Genomic DNA, 6,389 nt, shown 5'->3' on the forward strand with positions numbered 1-6,389 from the left:
CCAGGAGGCGAAGGTTGCAGTGAGCCGAGATCGTGCCATTGCACTCCAGCCTGGGTAACAAGAGTGAAACTCTGTCTCAAAAATAATAATAATAATAATAATATAATAATAATAATAGACAAAGAAGTGATAGCTATAATTTGTAAAGATATCCTACAAATCAATAAGAAAAAGGCAAGCTATCAAATACAGCAATGGGCAAAGAATATGTACATTTCACAGAAGAGAAAAGCCAAATGGCCAACAAACCCATATAATGATGTTCAACTGCACTTGGAATAAATGGGAAAAAGCACATTATAATAAGGCAACGCCTTTTTTCTCTCATTGGATCAACGAAAATGTTAAAGATTTACAATATGAAGTGATGGCAAGGGTTTGGGGGACTTTAAATACTATCTCTTTGGAAATCAATTTGACAGCTAATGTAATTGTTTTGCTTAAACCTAATACAAATTTACAAGTGCGTTTCTTTTACCTCAGAGGCTCTGCTTCTCTTTATTTTAGAAGAAGGTGTGTGCAGGAAGTGATGTACAGGATGCTTAGAGCAGTATTGCCCTAAGGAAACATTGGAGAAAGCTGATGTCCGCCAGTAGAGGAGTGGTTAAAGAAACCTGACACATAAAAACGATGATATCTTGCAGCTGTTAGAGTCAGATACTATATATTGAATACTCAGAAAGATAAAAAAGATATCTGTGACATATTGTAAAGAGAAAGCATCAAGCTGCAGAATAATTTATACCGTATACCGCTTTTGTAAAAAACAAACCCACAACACTATATTATACTTGGATTTTATAGGTGTGTAAATGCAGAGGGGATTGGGATTGGGGCGAAGCAAAAGAAACTTTAGCTTTATTTATATTGTTTGAGTGTTTTGCAGTAAAAATGTAGTCATGAATTATATATGTGGAATTAAAATATATGTTTGACCCATAGCAAGAAAAATACCTTCATGCTTTGAAGGGCATGCATTCATTCACAATCCGGTATTAAACACCCACTGCAGGCCAGTTGCTACGGGAGAGAAGAAAATGAATGCTGCCCAGCTGTGTCCTGGAGGCACTCTCTGTCTGGTAGAGGAGATAAGACTTGGAAACCAGTAAGTGAAATATGTCAGCAAAAGATGATCTGCGCCATAGGAAGCATACAGACAAATGCTGTGGAACTTGTGAGAGGAGATTAGATCCCGGGGAAAAAAAAATGAGAAAAAAGCAAGAAAGCCTTCATAGACAAAGCAGTGTGTGTGTGTTTGTGGGTGTGTGGTGTGTGTGGTGTGTGTGCATGTGTGTGTGCTGTGTATGTCCAGTGTCATGTGTAGTATGTAGTGAGTGTGATGTGTGTTTACAATGTATATGTGGTATATGCACATGTGTATGTGGTCTGTGTATTGCCTGCAGTGTGTGCATATGTGTGTGTGGTGTGTATACAGTGTATATGTGGCATATGCACATATGTATGTGGTCTGCATGCTGTGTGCAGTGTGTGCATATGTGTGTGGTGTGTGTGCAGTGTATATGTGGTATAGGCACATACATTGCGGCCTGTATGTTGTATGCAGTGTGTGCATATGTGTGTGGTGTGTGTGCAGTGTATATGTAGTATATGCACATATATATGAGGTCTGTGTGTTGTGTGCAGTGTATGCATATGTGTGTGTGGTGTGTGTGCAGTGTATATGTGGTATGTGCACATACATTGTGGTCTGTGTGTTATATGCAGTGTGTGTATGTGTGTGTGTGTGGTGTGTGTGCAGTATATATGTAGCATGTGCACATATGTATGTGGTCTCTGTTGTATGCAATATGTGCATATGTGTGTGTGGTGTGTGTGCAGTGTATGTGAGGTGTGCACATAGGTATGTGGTCTGTGTGTTGTATGTTAATTTGACATCTAATATGTATGTGGTGTGTATGCAGTCTATATGTGACATGTGCATGTGTGTTCCATGCCTGTGTTCCCACATACACATGTGGGCAGAGGCCGGAAAAGAATGGCAGGAGGGCCAGGGAAGAAAGCCCTCAGTGGGGCACATGTGAACAGCACAGATGAGAGGTGAATTTGGGCATGTGGGTTAACAGTGAGCACGTGGTTTGACTAGCCTGATTGGGGAGGGTGGGTTGGAGACAGAAGTAGAAAGAAAGGCAAAGGTAAAAGTGCTCATTCACTGAGCGAGCATTTCCTGCGTGCCAATTTTGCACCCAACCCTGTCTCCTCCTCAAGAACTTCACTGTCTAATGGGGAGCGGGGGAGAGGTTGTTTAGGAGCAAATACATAATTTTATATTTTAAAATGACTGCAATACCACATGCATGTCTGACTACAGAATAAAAATGGCCAGGCTGAGAGGTTTGGATTCCAGTTCTAAGATGACAGAGAGCCCCAGAAGGTGTTTGTGCCGAGAGTGACACGCTGTTTTAGGACTCTCACCATGGCACTGTGAGCGGGGTGGATTAGAACGCAGGGAGCCGAGCAGAGTGGCTGCAACAGGTCTTGCCGGAGGAAGTCAAGACAATGGTCTGGATTGGAGGAATAGGAGCCTACACACCGGAGTGATGAGGAGAGAGAAGGGAAAACAGCAGATCTGAGCACTGTTGTAAAGGGAAGATTGTCAGGATCTGGTGAGTGTGGTCTTGAATCTATGACCTTTAAAGTATTTTTGGAACACCCGAGCAGTGGTGCATAATAGGAAGTTGGATGAAAGGATCCGAGGAAAGCCAGCTGGCTGGAGACAATAGCAGATCTAGGAGTCCACGTTTGTGGTGGAGGACAAAGTGTGGGGGACATCATCAAGGAGAGCGTTGATGGGATGAGAAGAGGAAAGAAGGTCACTCTGGAATCTCTCAGGATCCAACGGAACAGGAAAGGACCTCAGGAAAGATCCAGGATTTCAATTACCCAGGGCGGTCACAGAAGAGTCAACAGAGGATTCTGTTCTGGCTCCTCCACCCAAAATGTGGGCTTCTGTCTTCCAAGAGCAGGAGGGCCCGTTGATTCTGTTTCTGCAGCTAACACTGGCCATGCAGAGCTGCCTCTGGGAGTTGACTGAGTGAGGCAGAAACAAGAAGACAGGGCCTCAACTACAGTGTGGAGGAGGGTGGGTGCACCCCGGACACTCAGGATATCAGGGCTGCTAACAGCATCCTCGGCCTCACTGCAGCCTCTGATTGCTTCAGAGTGGTCATGTCATGGTGGTGTTCTGCCCCTTCACCTTCATGTTGTTGTTTGCTGGCTTCTTCCCAATAGTTTCCTTTGGGACACAAATTCTCCATGCCACAGAAGAGAGGAGAAGGAGCAGACACGTCGTCTGGGCTGTAGGTGGACACAGGACTTTGGTTCACCCATGGTGAGTGGCAGGTATCTTCTACACACCCAAATTAAAGTCTCCTTCAATATAGGTTTTTGTCTTTATGTCACTCGGTTTTTATTTTTCCATGAATAATGTGCAAGCTGAGCTTGGCTTTCACGGTCTCCATAATTTGGCTCCGTTTGCTGAGCTGTGCCCGCCAGCTTCAATGTGTGCCCTCGATCCACTCTCCACCCAAGAGGCTGACCTCGAGTGGCTCCCTGGCTTCTGTTGGGCTCAGCCAGAGGGGAGCTCTAGGACCCCTGAGGAAAGGGGGACTGTGAGGTCGTGGGATCTAAGTGTGGATCCTGGTTTTACGGGCCATGATTCATTGGACTTTTCCTGAAGTTCCTCAAATGCTGAGCAGATTTCCTGCACTCTCTGTGATAGGAATCTCCTCTCTGGTCAAAATAGGGCCCCCATTTTTTTCACCGCAGGAATATATATGGCCCCATGGCCATCTCCTGTCTGGGCAGCAGCAAAGCCTCCCCATGCTGTTCGGCCCTATGGAAGAAAAGGCCTGGGGCCCACTCTTCCCAGTCTCCTTTTCTGGGAGGTGGCCAAGACTTGCTCCCATTAACCTGAGCAGAGGCTGTTTCCCATCTCTTCCTGCATGAGTTACTTCATGGAGCCTCAGAGGAGACCTGCACTCTGCTCTCCTGGGATTTCTGCCGTTCAGCCCACTGTTCTGCAAGGAGCTCCCTTCTCTGGATCTGACACGACTTTCTCTTCTGAGACAGGCCCAGCAGGAAGGCTGCGTTCGTGTTCTGCCATGCATTCCTGCAGTGTCCCCCGGGTGCTGCAGCTGGAAATGATTTGTGCAGGGCACTCAGCCAGCCTCCCTTTTAATCAGTCCCATACTCACAGACAGAGGGAATCCCAGACCCTCACCCAGGAGAGGGAAGGAACCTCTCTCATTTTGACAGGGTCTCCCTCCGTGGTGGGATAAGCAGTGATTCTGGTCTTCAGGAAAGACGGTGTCAAGAGCCTCTTTCTCTGAGGCCTAATTACGAAATCAATATCTTCAGGAACTCCTCCTCCTTCCCTGGGGCTTCTGCAGGCAGACATTGCCCAGATAATGTTCAAACATGCATTCACCCTTCAGGGCTTCCTGAGCACCACCTTGGCTGAGGAGGAGGAGGACGGGATCAGCTGGGCCTGGAAGAATGGGCAGGGTTTGCTGAGGACATTTCAGGGAGGCAGATTAAAATTTCTTTGAGCCTCAGTTTCTTCATCTACAGCTCTCCACTCTGAATTTATAAGTCCCCATAATGTAGGGACTTTCAAATAAGAAAAGTACCAAGAAAGAGCTTTTGTAGTTTCTAAGCGTGATGATTGGGTTTTGAGAGGTGCCTCCCTCAAACCCTGAAGACACTGTCATCAGCACATTACCTGTCTGAGGTGAAAAAGAGAAAGAAAAACAGGTAGCAAATATCCAGGGAATTTCTTTCACTGGTTGCTTTTAAATGCTTTAAAATTAAGAGACAGTTTATCCCCTTTATGAAATTGGAAAGGTACGCCTGTCTAAGGGTAAGGAAGTGGCCAGGCATGGTGGCTCACTCCTGTAATTCCAGCACTTTCGAGGCTGAGGCAGGTGGATCACCTAAGGTCAGAAGTTTGAGACCAGCCTGGCCAGCATGGCGAAACCCTGTCTCTACTAAAGATACAAAAATTAGCCGGGCCTAGTGGCGCATGCCTGCAGTCCCAGCTACTCAGGAGGCTAAGGCAGGAGAATCGCTTGAACCCAGGAGGCAGAGGTTGTGGTGAGCCAAGATAGCGCCACTGCACTCCAGCCTGGGTAACAGAATGAGGCTGTCTCAAAAATAAAAAATGAAAAAATAAATAAAGCTAAGGGAGTGATTGATTACCTCTTGGTTGACACGTGAGTGTGCAGGCATGGGCGATGGTGGTGGTGATCATAGTCATGTGTGTAGATATGAGTGTAGGTATAGATAGAGATACAGAAACATGTCACAGTCAGTGGAACCTAATATTAAAAATTCATGGAAAGAGCTGTCAGTGCTGACCACAGCCAGCCGATCTGTGACCTAGACCAACCTCTACTGCTAAAATTATTGTGACCTTAGCAAGTCAGTTTCCTATTCTGACCCTAAGTGTTCTCATCTATAAATGAGGTAATTGGACTAGATGATATTGCTGTCTCCTCTGGTTGTAAAAATTTGATGTTTCTCTGGCCGGGCGCAGTGGCTCACACCTGTAATCCCAGCACTTTGGGAGGCCGAGGCAGGCGGATCATGGGTCAAGAGATTGAGACCATCCTGGCCAGCATGGTGAAACTCCCATCTCTACTAAAAATACAAAAACTAGCTGGGAGTGGTGGTGCGCACCTGAAATCCCAGCTACTTGGGAGGCTGAGGCAGGAGAATCTCTTGAACCAGGGCTGTGGAGGTTGCAGTGAGCCGAGATCATGCCACTGCACTCTAGCCTGGTGACAGACTGAGACTCTGTCTCAAAAAAAAAAAAAAATTGCAAGCCATTAAGTGAGTAAACAGTTTTTAGTGCTCTAATTAGTTAAGTGTATTCTGCTTTGTGTAACTCAGTAAGAAAGCCAGGAGTCATAATACTTGGGTTCCCATCTTGACTCTGTCTTTCTATTTGATGAGCTTGAATAAGACAACATGTTTGAGCCTCAGTTTCAGGAAGAATCTATCACTTCTCCAAAGCTCATGTACTCAGATCTGGTCTCTCATTCCCCAGAGAAAGGTTTTGTGGTGCAAAAGCCAAAATGTCTCAGGTCTCATTTTGTCACGTCCAGCTAAGGAGACAGCATTTCTGAGCCTTCTCCCTTAGGCACCCCATCACAAATAATAAACTTTAGTCCATCCTATTTCCTGACTTAAGAGGCACCTCAAAATATAATCCCCTGGGGCTTAACTGGAGCATAAATGCACAGCAGATGGAAGGACCTTGGGGTTTTCTGCATGTAAATTCCCATTACCTTCTTAAGCTGAGTCGCAGTCCCTGACCACGTCCCTCACTTAGATGGCTCAGGCTGGCCAGACTAGTTATGGGACCATTT

The 6,389-nt window shown here is 45.9% G+C and overlaps 1 pseudogene; it reads left to right on the forward strand.

Annotated features, from left to right (window-relative positions):
• Window positions 1-4,657: 4,657 nt before the first annotated feature.
• On the forward strand, window positions 4,658-4,751 carry LOC118148223 (small nucleolar RNA U13; annotated as a pseudogene).
• Window positions 4,752-6,389: the final 1,638 nt, after the last annotated feature.

This window comes from Callithrix jacchus, chromosome 15, assembly GCF_049354715.1.
Source record: "Callithrix jacchus isolate 240 chromosome 15, calJac240_pri, whole genome shotgun sequence".
Taxonomy (NCBI): domain Eukaryota; kingdom Metazoa; phylum Chordata; class Mammalia; order Primates; family Cebidae; genus Callithrix; species Callithrix jacchus.